The sequence below is a fragment of the Sorex araneus genome, chromosome 1 (assembly GCF_027595985.1).
Source record: "Sorex araneus isolate mSorAra2 chromosome 1, mSorAra2.pri, whole genome shotgun sequence".
Taxonomy (NCBI): domain Eukaryota; kingdom Metazoa; phylum Chordata; class Mammalia; order Eulipotyphla; family Soricidae; genus Sorex; species Sorex araneus.
Genome location: NC_073302.1, coordinates 445,280,742 through 445,298,929, shown reverse-complemented (window position 1 = coordinate 445,298,929; position 18,188 = coordinate 445,280,742). Strand labels below are relative to the sequence as shown.

The 18,188-nt window shown below is 40.0% G+C and overlaps 1 protein-coding gene across 1 annotated transcript in view; it reads right to left on the bottom strand.

The window, feature by feature from the left end:
- Positions 1 to 18,188, bottom strand: part of CNTNAP2 (contactin associated protein 2) — a 1,529,860-nt gene that overhangs the window by 265,024 nt on the left and 1,246,648 nt on the right. The gene's annotated exons all lie outside the window — the stretch shown is intronic.

Here is an 18,188-nt window from a genome sequence, read left to right as displayed (position 1 = left end):
ACTTCATTGCGTCTCCCCTCCCGCGAGCCCTACCTTTGTAATTTTTACAGGCCACATGAAAGGCGAACGCCCTACCACTGTGCGCTCTCTCTCTCTCTCTCTCTGTATATGTATATACATATATATACACACATATATATATATATACATATATATATATGCAGCAGAGATAACAATAGAATAGGAAATACTCAGGACTTTATATTATAAGGGTGCGTTCTGATAGCTGTGTAAAATCTCACAGCCTCTGAGCTTCATGTTCCTATTAGATATTGAATTGTTTACAAACTGTCTTTAATGCCTCTGTCAGCTGTGGAAGACCGGGGGGTAGGTGGGGAGCAATGTTGTATTGAATGGAGGCCTGTGAGACCACCCAGGCTGCCCGGGCAACCCGAAAGCTCGGACAGTTCATGTGTGTTTGCCTGTCTCCTTCCGTCCTTGTCTCACTCTCTGCAGTATCAAGGCCCTCTGAAGAGAAAGATAATGTTCGCTGGACTCACGCGCTCTCGGCCAGTGAAGACACTGAGCTCTGCTTCAGAGAGGCAAGGAGCACTGTGGAGTCTCACGGAGTTTTTATGGCCCTTCCAAGTGCACACCTCAACCTTGATGAGTGAACTCCCCATGAATTTTCAACTGACTTCGCCGGCTTCTCTTTTTTTAAAAAAAATAAATAAGCTTCACGCAGGCGGTGGTGAATTAGAGACATGTCTACAGCATTTATAAAACTTATTGACAGTAGAGATTGCAGGGGAGTTTCACAAGGTGAGTATTTATAGGAAAAGAATCAAAGGCCACAATTCATCCTTTTGGGCACTGAAGTGCAAGGCATCACTCTTTGCCTTTTAGGAGCCCAAAGGCAGGGCTGCCAGGAAGCTGTCCTCCTGGGACCCAGGGCCCTGAGATGCATTGACAGGTTTTCCTCACCTTCCTCAAGGCACGCCTTGACCTGAAGGAAGAGTCTCCCATGACACAAGATGGGATGATATTAGCTCTTGGTCGTAGAAAACTGGGATTTTGTTGGGGGGGGGAGGGCGGGCAGGGCAGGGTGAAAACTTATTAAAGGAGATGTCTCACATTTGATGGATGAGCAGGAATGAATACTATTAGAAGTCCAACAGAAGAGGCCAGATTCTACTTTTGTCATTGCTGAGAATATTTCGAGAGGTGAAAAATCAAGTAGGATTTGAAAATGACTTACTTGTACAGCATTGAGGGAGTACAAGAGGTGTATTGAGTATTTCCAACTCACTGCTAATTTACTTATCTAACACATCTCAGGAACAAGAACGTTTCCATATAACAAAGTTTCCTGACCAGGTAGCATTCATATCATGGATTCTTGAGGAAAATCATTTTGATGTCAGAATGACATTTAAGTATAAAATTGCATTTACAAATAGAGTATTGGTGCCAGAATAAAACAGTGGGCAGGGCACATGCCTTGCATGCATCTGACCTGAGTCTGATCCTCAATATCCCACATAATCCCCCAAGTCCACTAAGAGTGAACTGAGCACAGAACCAGGGGTAAGCATTGAGCCCTACCAGGTGTGGCTGATAAAAAAGAGTATTTATGAATCTGACCAGACCTATACAAAACACTTCTCCATGTAGGTGGCCTTCTAGTGACTCGTTCCTTATTGGGAGTTTAAGTGGTTAATGTGCCAGTGATCGGCTTCTGAGTTTGCCCTGTTTGGGGGCTATATTTGTTTGTACGATTTCTGGTATTTACTGTATTTATACCCAGTGTCTTTACTGTGGGATCTGCAGTTCTCTGCTTACTATGCCATGAGCTTGAAACCAGAGAACTGCATGTGGAGGGACAGATACAGATACGCTAAGGAGCATGCAGGGACAGGGGGATGCTGCATTTAAATTGGAGCCAGGTCATTATCTAGAGAGGAGAGAGAGAGAGCTGGGGGGGGGGAGGGATGGAGGTGGGGTGGGTGGGGGAAAGAAAACATGTCTGCCACAGAGGTTGGGAGAGGGTGGGCGGAGCTGATGGGAGGGAACCTGGGGCACTGGTGGTGGAGAATGTACACTGGTGGAGGGCTGGGTGTTGGAACACTGCATGACTGAAATTCAATCATGAGCAGCTTTGTAAGGGTCTATCTCACAGTGATTCGATAAAAAAGTTAAAAATAAATAAATAAATAGAGAAACTGAGCTCAGGCAGTTTCTTTATCATCCAGTTTCTTTCTCTGTAAGATGAGATGGTGGCCGTTTATTCCATAGAATTTTCAGGGAATTAAACATGGCTACATGCCAAGTGTTTCCAAGAGGGACTGAGAACCGGGCAGGGGCCCCCTAGGATTCTGTTTTTGGGAAAGGCTTTCTGTCACTTTTCTTCCAGAGTGACTCCCAGGGGTGCATGTGCTCAGACCCTCTCCATCTCCTTATGGCCCTTTTTGTTCATCTGCCTTTTTTCTCTTGACCCTTTTTCCCGGAGGTCACCTTCTAGGATTCCTTTCAGACATTAAAACGGGACCCTTTCCCTTCCGATATCCACGGTCTTGGTTGAAAACTAACCCTCTTCACTGACATTCTAAACTGACACTTATTTGTTGAGGGCACATGGAAATATTTCACAAGTTCTTTCAAAGGTTTATATTTTATAATAGAACAAAATGAAATATATGTTGCTTTCATAAAGGTGAGGTTCTAAGACTTCTTGAAGAGGTAAGAATGTATATTTATCTAGTTACTGTCCATTTAAGGTAGCATAACAGAATTGAGTATGTCTATATATCAACAGATCACTACAATTACTAGCAATTGTAATTGGTATTCTGGCAAAGGATTAGGAAGCTGTTATATATGTATATTAGCATTTTTGGTAGACAATGATGATTTTATACATTTTATAATTCATAGATAAAATATCACTTATTTAGGAATTCATTGAAAACAAACCCCAAAGATTTATATTTAATTTAGATAATAAAATCAAACCATCACAAGATAGGCAACACAGACGGAGAACTGGCCATCGGTAGGAATCTCCCGTAAGGGAGGGATGAAGGGGACCAAGGTGAGAGGGAGACACTAGGACAGTGGTGAAGGGAAGTGGACACTCTTGGGGAGGGTGAGCGGAAGGACGGTGCTATGCATGAAACCCTCTCATTAGCAGTATTTAAATCATGGTGAGAAAATAATAAATAAATAAATTCACAAAATTCACTGTCTTTGCAAGATGGAGAAAAAGGAATTAGATTTTCTTCTGCCTCAGTTAAAGAAAAAAAAACCTGAGAAGAAATACATGAAACAACAGTTTTTTCGACACTGGACATCAAGTAATATAGGAAAATAATGGTTTCTGATATGAGAAACAAATGTAAACTCAGTAACTGTGGCAACTGGTTGCCTTGCAAGATTTCCCAGGCTAAGTGCTGGAAGGGGGAGCTCAGGACACTAACGACAGACTGACTAGTCTAGAGTAACTCAAGAGAGAAGAGAACAACCTGGAGAAGAACCAGTGATTTTCAGAGTTTCCTCTTGAGTCCTCAGCTTGAGGCAAATAAGTTCCTGCATCTCGCAGAACTACCTGGAACAGGGCGAGGATGGCTTGGAGGATGGAGAGAAAAATCTGGGCATCTTACACAAACCCCCAACAGGGCATGCTCCGACCAGTTAGAGGGGAGAAGTGTGAAATTCAAGTGCACCAGATCAAGTGCTCCATGACTCCGAAAGGGAAGCCTTAACAGTGCTGGGGAAAAATTGTCCCCAGGCCAAGGTGACTGAGATTCCACCTCACAAAATTTAAAAGAAGAACTCAAGAGAATCAACTAGTTAACAGATAAGTTCATAGCATCCCAGATCAAGCTCAAGAATATTACAGGGATAAAGCATATTTATACTCAACCATGGGGAAATCTACTTGGTCTGGCATCTAATAAAAGATTATGTTATAAAAGAATATAAGAAAATAATAATTTTTTTGAGGGACACATCCGCAGTGCTCAGGGCTCACTCTTGCCTCTGCCCTCAGGGATCTCTCCACGTGGACTTGAGGGATCATAGGTGATGTCAGGGATCTAACACCGATTGGCTGCATGTGAAGCAAGTGTCGTACCCACTGTACTCTGTCTCTGACCAGAAATTAAAATTCTTTTTTTTTTTAAAGCTTTTTATTTATTTATTTATTTATTTATTTTGCTTTTTGGGTCACACCTGGCGATGCACAGGGGTGACTCCTGGCTCTGCACTCAGGAATTACCCCTGGCCGTGCTCAGGGGACCATATGGGATGCTGGGATTCGAACCTCCTGGGTCGGCTGCGTGCAAGGCAAACGCCCTACCCGCTGTGTTATCGCTCCAGCCCCAAATAAAATTCTTAATGAGGAGAAAATTCAATCAATAGAGACAGATCTTGGAGTAACGTAATGATGGGATAAACAGACAAGGACATCAGAAGCCACTCTGAATATTTTCTATATATTCAGGAATGTAGAAAAGTGAACAAACACATAAATAGAGGGAGGCAGGAAAGATATGCAAAGACTCAATTGATTGTAAAACAAAAATATACTGGAAGAGATACAGTGCAGATTTGACACCACGAAGAACATATTAGTTAACTCGAAGAGACAGTAATAGAAACTATTCAAAATACAGAGAAAATAGTGAAAATAGTTTGAAATAGGGTAGAGAGACCTACATTAAGGAACTGGGGAACAATTTCAAGTGCGGTGTAAGAGGAATTCCCAAACTAAGAGAAAGAGAATTAAGAACCTATGGCTGTGATGAAAGCTACAAGCCTACAGATACAAGAAGAACCAGAGAAATGTGATGGGGAAGACACTGGGTTAAATCATAAGCAGGCTGATATATATATATATATATATATATATATATATATATATATATATATATATAAAACAGCCAGAAATAAAGGGAAAATGCAAACAAAGGACGGGATAAGAGATCTAGGATCCTTTTTGGAGAAAACAATGCAACCCAGGAAAGAGGAGAACAATATCTTTAAAGAAAGGGGAAGAAGTTGTCAACCTAGAATTCTCTGCGTCGTGGAAATGTCTTAAAAAACAAGAGAAGGGGCTGGAGCAATAGCACAGCGGGTAGGGTGTTTGCCTTGTATGTGGCTGACCCGAGTTCGATTCCCAGCATCCCATATGGTCCCCCAAGCACCGCCAGGAGTAATTCTTGAGTGCAGAGCCAGGAGGTACCCCTGAGTATCGCCAGGTCTGACCCAAAAAAGCAAAGAAAAAAATAAAAAGGTAACAGGGCACAAGAATTTGTCTGCAGGACTGAGCTTACTATGGCAGGGGCAAGGACAGGAACAAGGATGGTGCTGTTTGAGGAGTGGGAATACTCTAATTGGTTTTTGAATGCTGTATGCATGAAACCCTATCTTTAACAACATTAAAAATCACCAAAACAAAAAAAAATAAAAAGAGAAAAATTTCTTACACATACAGTATACTAGGAATTTGATCATACTGTCTAAATCTTTAATATACTGGCAAGGCTTTTTCAGTTCTTTATTATCATTTAAAATATGCTGCCTGAAATATTTTTCTATTTTCATTTCTTACACTGATTATTCATGATGATCTATTGTTTTGTGTTAGAGGTTTTTCTATTTACATGGAATTCACTTTTGTCTATGCACATTTATTCAATTTATTATATTCTTCAAATTTTATTTCATTAAACTCTGCTCTTATACTATCTCCAGTCTTAACTTACTTGAATTAATTAAGCCTTTATTAATTTCTAATTTAAGCATTAAAAGCCTAAAATAAACAATAACTACCTTGGTGCTGTACAACAGATTTTGATTTATTACACTAATTATTGGACTGGAGCGAAATCACAGTGGATAGGGCTTTTGCCTTGCACTCGGCCAACCCAGGTTCGATTTCTTCATTCCCTCAGAGAGCCTGGCAAGCTACCTGTGATGTATTCGATATGCCAAAAACAGTAACAAGTCTCACAATGGAGACAATACTGGTGCCCGCTTGAGCAAATTGATGAACAATGAGACGACAGTGCTACAGTGCTACACTAATTATTATCCCTAAGTTCTAAGTATTTTGAAGATTTGTTTTCTTAGAGTGATAAAAATGTTTGAAATCCTTTCAGTTAAGTATTAGAATATGTGTTCTTAATTAATTTTGTTCAAACCTCAATATCTATATAATCAAGATTTTAATTTGTTTTTATATGCCTATATTTTTATTTAAATTTAAAAAGTGTGCTTTTTATCTGTACTAAATTATCTTTGAGATTAGTATGTACATTTATTTTCTGATATTATATGACTTTCCCAATGTTCTTTTGTCAATTTTTGCATATTTCCCAGGTAAACTCAATCTCTCAGCGCAATTTTTGACCTTTCTATCCCCCAAAAGGCTTCTGTTTAAAAACCTTTTATTATCTGATAGTATCATATTTACCCATATTTTTTCTATATGTTATTTTAATGCTATGTCTATTTTCATCCTTTTGCATTAAGCCTGAAATTTTATTTTTTGTGTCTCATAAAATAATTTAGTGTCTTTTTACTGGTACTGAGAAATGTACACTGGTAGAGGGATAAGTGTTGGAATACTGTATGACTGAAATATAATCATGGACAGCTTTGCAAAGGTTATCTCACAGTGATTCAATAAAAAAGTAAAAAAAATTTACACCTGAAAAAAAATTTAGTGTCTTTTTAATGTAATGTAAAAAGCTCTTTTTAGTTAGTATATTTAATTCAATGACACTTCATATATATGCTTATATATGATATCATGGCATACATATTAGAGAGAGAAAATGTTCCTATTATCTTGAATTGCTTTATTTTTCCTGTTTTATAATTTGTCTTGCTTTTCCTTTTACTGCTTGAAGTGATTATTTTTTTGTTTCTGTACTGTGTCCCCACATCCATCCTGCTTTTGAAGTTGTATATTATCGAATAGTAAGTGGAGGCCTTCAGAATTTTACCACACACAATAAACTCAAGAAAGTCTAAAGTTAATTAGCATTTAAAATTTTCTTTAAATCCTCTTAAAATTAAAGCTTCTTAAACAACCTCAATTCTGATTATTCTTTCCTGACTCACAGGCTTCAGTTTTAATTGTTTCATTTTCTTTTCCCCTTAAAAATACTATTTTTCTTTTTTAAAAAAGTGAAATTTAAATTTAGAACAAAAGAATGGAGTTAAGCAGAACATGGGATTTACTTGACTGTTTACAAACTTTCTTGATATTTAGAGCATTTTAACGGACTTGTTATCTGGATTTGTAAAAGACTTGTAATAGGATTCCATGTTTCAGGGACAAAGGAGGGAGAAAAAAGTCTTATGCATATTTTCAATTTATCTTGCTGAAAGTGACATGCTGATTTTAACCAATTAGGATAATTAGCAGATAAATAATAATTTCTTTTTTTCCTGTATTAGTTGAAAAACTGATTCAGGTTTAAAAAATAAAGAGTTGGAGAGATGGCTCAAAAAGCTGGAGAACATGATTTGTATGTGGGACCCCAAGGTTCCATCCCTGCAATATACAGTCCCCATAAGTACCTCCAGAGTGACTTTAGAGCACCAAGCCGGGAGTAGCCCTCAAATCAATCAATAATAAAATTATTAGTTCACTATCACTCTTATCCCATTGTTCATCAATTTGCTCTAGCGGGCACCAGTAGCGTCTCCATTGTGAGACTTGTTACGGTTTTTGGCATATCGAATATGCCACGGGTAGCTTGCCAAGCTCTGCCGTGTGGGCGGGATACTCTCGGTAGCTTGCTGGGCTAGACAATTATATTTTGATCACTATCACTATCACTATCATTCCGTTGATCCTTGATTTGCTCGAGCGGGCCCAGTAACGTCTCCATTCGTCCTAGCCCTGAGAATTTAGCGGCTTCTCTTTACTCGTCCTTCCCAACAGTGCTGCACTAGAGGCTCTTTCAGGATCAGGAAAATGAGACCCATCATTGTTACTGTATTTGGTGTATGAGCCACGGGGAGCTTGCCAGGCTTTCCCATGAGGGCAGGAAAACTCTTGGTAGCTTGCTAGGTTCTCCAAGAGAGAGACTATAAGATGTCTCCAGGGAGCTTGGTTTTATAGTCTCTGGATGTTGGCCATTGATGGGATTACATGGGCACCAGGAGCAGTCCCTGGGTGTGACTGCCTAGCTACTGGAAAATGGGGAATCTGGGTGGAAGAGGCCCAGTCCCGATCTGAGCAGGCTTGGAGACCTCAGTCCCGGGTCCCACACACCTGGGTTCCTCTGCCGGTTCCTTCATGTGTGAGGCTCGTCCAAATGTGTGGAGAGGGGCCTTGAGCATGGCTGTGGCTGGGTTCTGGAGGTCTTCGGCTGCCAGGGCTTTGCTCGGGGCAGGGAGGGAAACTCAACTCAACCCCTCCGAGGGGCCCTGGTGAAGACAGCCAGGTGTTGGGACTAGAGACTCTTTCTATTGAAAGTCAGCCTTCGATACATATTTTGATAGTTTTTAAAAACATCTTTTTTCTTTTTGGGTCACACCAAGTGATGCTCAGAGGTTACTCCTGGCTCTGCACTTAGGAATCACTCTTGGCAGTGCTTGGGGGACCATATGGGATGCTGGGGATTGAACACAGGTTGACTGAGTGCAAGGCAAACATCCTACCCACTGTACCATCACTCCAGCTCCACTTTTAAAAACATTTAAAATGTCTTTAACACTTGCTACATCTCAGAAATGTATCAAGGGTTTCTATTTTATGAATTAAATCCTTTAGAAGTTGCTTTAATAAAATCTTGGTCTCAAGCCTTTCAGTTCTTATTTATCTTTCAGTAGGGAAGATAATCATTCCGCAGTAGTCTTTCAAGTATTACACTCAATAGAAAAAATTATGTGTTTATGCGTGAATATAAGATATTTAAAATTACTTCATACCTAATGTTTAAGTTCAAAATAGTCTAATCTAATAACCTTCTCCTTTTAAAAAAATCAACGAAGTTGCCTTGATAAAATAAGAGACACCTTTTCTGAGGGAAAAAAAAAGATCCAATTAATTTCTGAGTTGAAATATTTTGTTGGAACAAAATGCTTGGCAATCATGTGTGGTTATAGGTTAGATTTCAAAGCCTCTGTAAGCGATGTTGAAAAGGTTATAACACTAAGTATTCCTGGAGACGCACTGTAAAATGGAAGCTGACAATGGTATTTCACAAGGAACGCTACTTGTACTTCCTAAGTAAGAGATTAAAAAAAGATTTTTAAAAGATTTAAAAACTTCAATATATTTAATATGTGTTCAGCTATGATGTTTTACCCAGGATGTTCTAACTTGGTGCAGACTCTGTACCAAGTTGCATACTCTCTCCCTTAAGTGTGTGTATGTATCTTTCATATTTCTTGCCTGCTGATAGTTGTTTTATTTCACTCTCTGAGAACCCACTGCTTGCACCGTAAGTTCACAGACTGCTGAGTTTCATCACATGAACGTGTCTCTTGACTCTTCATCAGAACATTTTGGTAGACCAGAAGCCCCATTAGGTTCCCTTATGTCCCTCTCATCCTGCCACCTGCAAGGACTATTACCTGATAAGAAACAGGAAACATTTTGGAATCAGGTTTCTGAGCCTGGGTGAAGCAGAGCTGGGAGACTGCTGAGAATCTGGTCCTACCCCCTGGGGGCTATTCAGGTATGTCCAGGCATGCTCAGAGATACTTCCAGGAAGGAATCAGAACCCAAAAGGCCTGCCACAGACTACCCGGGACGGCACCATGACTCCACTATCATTCCAACTCTTTTACATCTTGTTGGACCAATTGGAAGCCAACCGACTTTGTCTAATTTTCATAGTAAGCCACTAAAAAGAACTAGATGGACTTGTAGGCCTGATTTGCATAGCTCATTTGAGAGAACTGCTCTAGCTTTCTACGTGGATACAAGCCATCCCACCCTAACTCAGAGCATCATGCAAGGTCTTCTTGAAACAAGTCTCCTGCGTTGCAGCTCTCAAAAAGCCCCAACTAATGGTTAATATTTTGCTTCAGTGAGATCACATTCCCTACAATTGTGGAGAACTCACATGGGTTGTTTTGGAGTAATGTTTATCCTATGAAACACGCAACACTCATGGGAAAAATGATTTCCAAAAATTAAAATGTGGCTGAGATTGTAGGTGTATACTTTGCATCTATCTGAATTATATCCAAACCAAAAGACCAGAGTCTGAGACCATCTTTCAGCAGCTACCCTCATCCCTGATCCTGGACTACAAGAAATAAATAGTCTTTGGAAGGAAATGCCCACTCTCCCTGATCCACAGACCTGGAGGCTCGCTGCATTTGGCCTTAGAGTCTTCTCTATGTAGAAAATTGTCAGCATGAAAATATAGACCATAACCGAACCAGGTTGTGCCATGTGAATTATACCCGGGTTCTGAATTGCTCAAACGACCCAGGATTCCCAGGCAAAGACAGGAGTCCTGTGAAGCACAGCTCTCTGCTGTCTTGTTTAATCATGTGTGGAGGGCATGGTTTTACCCCTCTGGCATAAACACACACTGCTGGACATTTGCATCTGCCTGCTGTTCTGTCTGCTCCGGGAGGGGCCAGGCACTGGGTGCTTGCCAATTTTTAATGGAAAGATGTTACCAACCATGTGCTTGAAAACCTACTTTCAGCTCAACTGTACACTGAAAACCATACATGTCTTGGTATATATGTTACCATCATGCTTTATGATTCACATGTTAGCTGCTCTATGACCTCTTTGTTTTAAGTTACTCCTCTCATGAATTAATCCAGTAACCTGACTCCATATTGCATTGCTTTCAGCACACAGGACAATTGATCATGTGAAATGGCGGGAAACCATGGAATGCATCATTTGCTCAGTCTGCTCTTTTTTTTTCTAGAATGATCCCAATGGTCCTATTGTGGTGATTTTTGAAGTTCAATGGTATCAATCTACAAAAGAGATAGATTCAAATAAAAAAACATAATTTTTTTTTAAATTTTCAGGGTCCACACTTGGCATTGCTCAGGGTTTATTCCTGGCTCTATGTTCAGGGTTCAGGGATCACTCCTGGTCCAGGAGACCATAGGGGCTGCCGGGGATAGAACCTGGGTCTGGCGCATGCAAGGCAAGTGCCCTCATACTGTACTATCTCTCCAGCCCCCAAATGATGTTTTGTTTTGCACATTTTACTTTAGGTGGACTGACAAAAGTTTTAATGCGATCACTTCATCTATTGCTTTCATTTTGAAATTAGTGGTTGTCTTAACGATGCTTGATAGCCCTCTACCAAGTGCCCAGGGGAGTCACGTACCATGTCATCTAATTTAATCCTTAGGACATGTTTTTTGATAAGAAATGTGAGGCACAGAGAGGTTAAATAACTTCTCCAAGGTCAAACAGCCAGTGAGTGGCAGAATTATAATTTACAGCCAAGGTCAATTTAACCCTAACACGGAAGCTTGTCTCCTAGGTAACAGTTTTAAAACACTGCTGATTGAACACAATGGCAAATAATAAAGGATCTCATGAACTTGAATTTCTTTCCTCAGTGTTTCAAAGAGGGCAGGAAGCCTGGAGATGTTCACATTTCTTCCGTCGGTGTTTCATGCTTCTGTATAATTAATTAATCCTGACTTAAAATACTACTAATATCCAAATACGATGTCATCTCCCATTCAAATAAGGCTTTATCACTTTGAAATCACTTCACTCTCATAAACACTTTAAAGTTTAAGAATAATCCAGGTTAAAAGGGGGATTGTGTTATTACTGCGGTTCTACCCAGAGGTCCTATCTGGAGGACCAAATGCTGCCAGTTTAGTGAAACATCACGTGGCATCTTTAAATCCAGGTGTTGGAATTGTTTTATTGGCAGGCTCTTGTTCCTGCCAATGTGTTCTACACAACAGACTGGTCAACCTGTTTAACCGCTAATTCTCGTGGCTCTGGAACGCCAGAGACTTGTAGCTACCATCCCTTTCCCCTGCTCCTCATCTGCCCTTTGCCCCAATTCATGCTTCTTCTTGGGGACCAGAACCACCTCTGGGCCTCTGTTTTATTCCCACTCTCTGACTCTCTGAATTTCTGCACTATATATAACTCTCTACATCATGGTTGATAATGCACATATATATCATATATATAAAACCAGGGTTGATAGTGCATGGGAGATTTTCAGTGGGACCCTGAGATGTTACTTAGGCTCTTAGCCCTCATAGACCAATAGCAGGCGAGAAAGGGGACACAGAAAAGTTGAAGGACTTTCCTAAAGCCACACAGGGAAGGGATGCCAGCAGGACTCAAAGTCTGAGCTGTGAAGTCTGAGCTTTTAATTCCAGTGGATTCAAAACCTATGTGGGGATTAGGTTCTAAAGCTGGTGCAAAATTGAAAGATTGAGCAAAGCCAAAATTGCACTAAAGCTATCGGGACTCATCCCCGAAGTACAACATCCCATTATCTCTCAAGTCTGTCAAGAGAAATAGTCAAACTTCAGCACCGAACGCATCAGGGCATATCTGGATGGGCAAGAGATGAGTCGGGGGCTTTTCTGTTGAGAAGTCACATTGTACAGAAATGGGAAAGTCCGTCTAGACTCGGTAGGAAGCTGCCTGAGTAGCCAAGGAGGAATCATATCTCTCTGTTTCCCTTCTCTCTCTCTCTCTCTCTCTCTCTCTCTCTCTCTCTCTCTCTCTCTCCCTTCTTCATTTGTGCTCAGTGAATGTATTGCAGAAAAATGTCGAATCAAGTTGGCAGATATGCGACTGGGTTTATTTAGAATTCCTGGGAATGTGCTCCACTCAGGGAGGCTGTGCCAAGCGCTACTGAATAAATACAAGGTTTATACCATTACAAACGCAACATCAAGGCCAGCCAAGCTGTGATTGCGAAGAAATACACCACAGAGGTCAAAGAATCATAAAGAAATTTGGGAAACAGCAGTGAAGTTGCATCTTCATTTATACAGAAAACTGCCTGCCTTTTGGGTCACATAGACCAAAATACAACTTGGAAACCAACTCTATCAAACTATCCTATAAAACATGAAATGGTCGGAAAATACTACTGTGAGATGAATGGCAGAAAAAATTTCTCACAACGTTTAAGTTCCAATCTCTCATTCTCTCCCACAAAGCTCTCTCTTTCCCTAGGAGATAGACAAAAAAATTGCAGTAAACAGACTCTACCTAGAATAATATCTACTTTGCCCATCTTTTATCTAAAGTCAGTGGGAGCTGGTTCTAAACGGTGTAAAATAGGAATTTCAACGGTATGAAATAGAATAATAATTTATGAATGTTGTAACAGATATTGTTACCATTAATGTCTTCCTGAGTAGTATGAGATACCTAATATCTTGAAGGGTAAGTACCATCATTATTCTATTTTACAGATAAGGAAGTTGAAGGGCTAATTTATGTATTGTTATTTCCACCCCTTCCCCCGACCACCAGCAGTGCTCAGCGACCATTTGCAGTGCTGTGTATTGACCGTGGGTTGACCACATGCAGGGAATGCCCCTAAACCTCTGTCCTACATCTCCAGCTATCATTAACTAGCTTTTTGGAGGTCACAAATTTGATAACTCTGAACTGAACTGGGATATGGGAGATCTGGGCTAGTCTCTAGGGACCCTGGCACTCCTTGTACATACATAGGGCTCTGGCCATAGAAAACAGGAGAAGAAGCTCTCCTAAACTGTTGGGGAAGATTTTTACTAGGCTTAATAAAAAGTAGCTTCAAAAATAACAGATACAAACACCAAGTAAAATGTGGTTGGAGGACCCGCTTGGGAGGGGAGATGTGTGCTGAAAGTAGACTATAGATTGAACACGATGGCCACCCAATACCCCTATTGCAAACAACAACAGCCAAAGGAGAGAGAGAACAAAATGGAATGCCTTGCCACAGAGGCGGGATGGGGTGGGGAGGATGGGATTGGGGGATGGGAGGGATACTGGGTTCATTGGTGGTAGAGATTGGGCACTGGTGGAGGGATGGGTTCTCAAACATTGTATGAGAAAAACACAAGCATGAAAATGTGTAAATCTCTAACTGTACCCTCATGGTGATTCACTAATTGAAAAAATTAATTAAAATTAAAAATTAAAAAAAATATTACAAAATAAAATTAGAAAATATAAAAAAAACAGATACAGTGATCAATAACCATAAGGAAGAATTTTGTTATTGTTGTTTATGGCCACGGTTTTCAACTTGTAGACCTACTGTTGAAAGCTTTCTCAGGTAATGATCGGAATGGAACTAAGAATTTAGTGACCACGTGGATATGTATACTGAAAGGAACACGTGGCGATTTCATTTTTTTAAATTTTACTTTCCCAATAATTCACTATATTTAATATTTGAATACCAATCCCACCACCATTACACCTTCCCACCACCATTTTTTGAATGTTTCCACCCCAAATCCCAAACCGTGCTCCCCCAAAAGAACCGAAACAATTAATTTCATATAGCAGAAAGTGTGTGAAGATTATTGTAATTGCTTTCTACTTTAAAAGCCCATCACATGTGGTGTGCTACTCTTGACCAAGAATAGAGTGGTGTAGAGTGTGAGGTGTCACGTGGAAGGGCGTGCAGCCTTGCAGTCCAAGAATTCTACAACAGATTCACTCATGGGTGAGGCTCCTCCGAGCCTGTGGAGAGCAACTGTGAGCACGGCCGTGATTGAGTCCTGGAGTTTTGGGGCTGCTGGGGCTCTGTTGGGGCAGGGAGAGGAACTCACCGGCCCCATTCCGTGTTGCCCCTGATGAGACAGCCTGGTGCAGGGTCTAGAGGCATCTCTGCAGCATGTCATTCTATGTTCTGGTTGTTTCTCGTTTGCTTGTTTGTGCGCCACACCCAGGGGTGCTCAGGGCTTACTCCTGGTCCTGTGCACAGGATCACTCCTGGGCCAGGCTTGGGGAACCAATGAGACACCAGGACTTGAACCAGGATGAGCACCATGTGAGCCATGCACCCTATCAGCCGCACTAGCTCTGCACCAGCGCCTGTTCAACTACCAAGGAAAGATAGGGAATTTCTGCACTGCGGTAGGGAACACAGGGTGATTTCCGAAAAATGTGTCAATACTTGCTAAATCTCTATCAGAGACTCAGGACGATTCACATTCGATTTTCCTCCCATGAAATTCTGAATTTTCCACTTAAAATTCTACAAAATAAGGCTCATGAGAGAAGTCATGTTAAAGTGTTCTTAAGGGTGATATCGTCCAGTATGTTAAATAAGAATCTTTAGCAGAAAGAAAAGACAGTCTACTAAATGAGGAAGGGTATCCATATATTATCTATATCTTTAAGGGTTTATGCTGCAAGGCATAAAAAGAACTTAAAAAACACAAGAGTTAAAACCAAACAACACAATTAAAAGATGGGCAATACATTGGAACAGATAGTGGTCTTGAGGAAATTTGGATGGGCAACAGGTACTTAAAAAGATGCTCTGCTCTCGTCTTGTACTACCAGGGCTATGCCAATAAAAACCCACGTCCAGAATGGCTTTTGTAAAACAAATAAATGTTTTCAATGATGGAAGAAAGGAAACTTCAACATTTTTGGTGGGGATGTATATCTGGAAAACAGCAAAGAGTTTCCTCAGCATCTAAAACTAGAACGACCTTATGATCTAGCAATCCCATTCTTGGGTATGTATTAGAAGAACAAGACATCATAAACTTCGAGTGATCTTGAACCCAGCATTTACTGCAGTGCCACTTAGTCACTAAGATTGGAAATAGCTTAGGCACTTTTTGACTGATGACTGGACAAAACAAATGTGTATCATCACAATACATTACTATTCGGCTCTAGAAAAAATGAAATTTTGCCATATGAAGTAAAACAGGAGGAAGTCAAGGGGATGATCTGAAGTGAAACAAGTCAGGAGGAAAATGATAGATATTGGATAATTTCCCTTATATGTACAATATAAACTAACAAAGTGGACAAGTTAAACAAAAAAGCAGTGGGCATTGATAACTAACTCATATTATCAGAGGGAAAGACAGTTGGGCAGGAAAAGTCACAGGAGTCTAAGGGAGGCTTCTGGGTCTAAATTTTTTCTTTTTTTTTTTTCTTTTTTGGGTCACACCCGGCGATGCACAGGGGTTAGTCCTGGCTCTGCACTCAGGAATTACTCCCGGCGGTGCTCAGGGGACCATATGGGATGCTGGGATTTGAACCCGGGTCGGCCACATGTAAGGCAAACGCCCTACCCGCTGTGCTATTGCTCCAGCCCCCTGGGTCTAAATTTTTTTTTTTTATAATTTATTTATTTTTAATTAGAGAATCACCCTGAGGGTACAGTTACAGATTTATACACTTTTGTGCTTATACTTCCCTCATACAAAGTTCGGGAACCCATCCCTTCACCAGTGCCCATTCACCACCACCCGTAAACCCGGCGTCCCTCCCACCCTCCCCACTCCCATCTCCCCCCACCCCACCCTGCCACTGTGGCGGGGCATTCCCTTCTGTTCTCTCTCTCGAATTAGCTGTTGTGGTTTGCAATAAAGGTGTTGAGTGGCCGCTGTGCTCAGTCTCTAGCCCTCATTCAGCCCGCAACTCCCTTCCCCCACATGGCCTTCGACTACAATGTAGTTGGTGATCGCTTCTCTGAGTTGCCCTTTCCCCGGAACGTTCCTGTTCTCCAAGTCCTTTCCAAGATCTCATTTCACTTCCATACAACCTCTCACAGAAGCAAGAGAAAAACATTGTCAGTGTTGGAGTATTTTAGTCTCCAATATTTTGAAAAGAAACTCAAAATTGTTCTCATAAGCATCTGACAACCTGTAATATTTACTATCTTTGATTCTAGAGTCCATATATAATCATAATATTTGGCATACTAAGAACAAGACAGTGCAACCTTTGAAAACAAACCCTAAGACTTTATTACAAATATCGGTTATAGCAGTGTTATAAACTATTCATAAACACAAGAGCTATAAAAATTAATAATGACAAAAGTCCCAGATATTTCCTACGTAGCTTTGTCATTTAATCAGTACTCTCTTCCATTATCTGTCTTTGGCCAGAGCAGATAAAGTACCATCAAAATAATTATTTCTCCTACTACAAACAAAAATACAGAAAATCAGCTCAAAATATTATAAAATTGGCAGGAGTTTTGGTTTCAAACAGATACAGCCACAATCACAGCTAAAGATACGCCAGTGTTGAATAGTATTACAAAGAGAAAAACAAAATTAAATAAAAGCATTAATCTATGGAATGTTAGATATTTGGTTTGACCATTTGAAGGAACAAATTCTTTGGATTATATAAGGTCAAATTGCAAATTAGAGTAAAGAGGTATTTAAGATTTATTATTTAAGCTATACGAATAGCATCTGGCATATGATATTTGGAATCACAGAAGACTGTAAAAAAGAAAATATAAAATTTCCCCTAAGCTCACTGATGAGAAATAATCTGTTAACATTTTTGTTGTGTTTCTTCCCAGCTTCATGTAGGTACAAGTAAATATATTTATTTGCGAAACTGGGAGAATTCTGTATCAGTTTTCTACCAAGCATTATTTAAACTAGATCTTTCACAGGTGTCCTTGTAAAAATTCCTCAAAGGCATTTTAGTGGTTAGACTTGATGTAGCTATTCCTTTTTCTTTAGGGGATGGATATGAAATATTCACAGTTTTTCACATTTATATACAGCTTTGAGATGAAAAAAATCTATAAACAGACTGCATTTTATCCATAATTGTTTCTTTGGGATATGATTTTAAAGGTGAAAATCCTTGGTCAAGAATGGCAAACAGATGATATATTACTCTTTTGTCTGCACCTTTTAGATCAGAAGGAACTTCAAAATATCATACAATTACTAGCAATTTTGAATCTTTTGTTAACTGCATGCTTTGTATGGGTTTTATGTTGGATTTTAACAGCTTAGAGATGTGTGGCACTTATGGCCATATCTTTACCCAATTTGTTTTAATTTGCTGATATTTGTTACTTACATGGAATTTTAATTATGTAGACATACATAGCAATTTTTCTGTCTCTATCCTTACAAGAATTTCTTTCTTTTATTTAGAGATTAGAGAAATACTGCATTCTTTTCAGAGTCAGTTTTCCATGTATCCTTTCTCTTTGAGTTTTTAAAAATCAAATTGAAAACCCCTTTATCGAATCACTGAATTCTTTAATTCCCTGAAATTTATTTTAACATCTAGGGTGAGT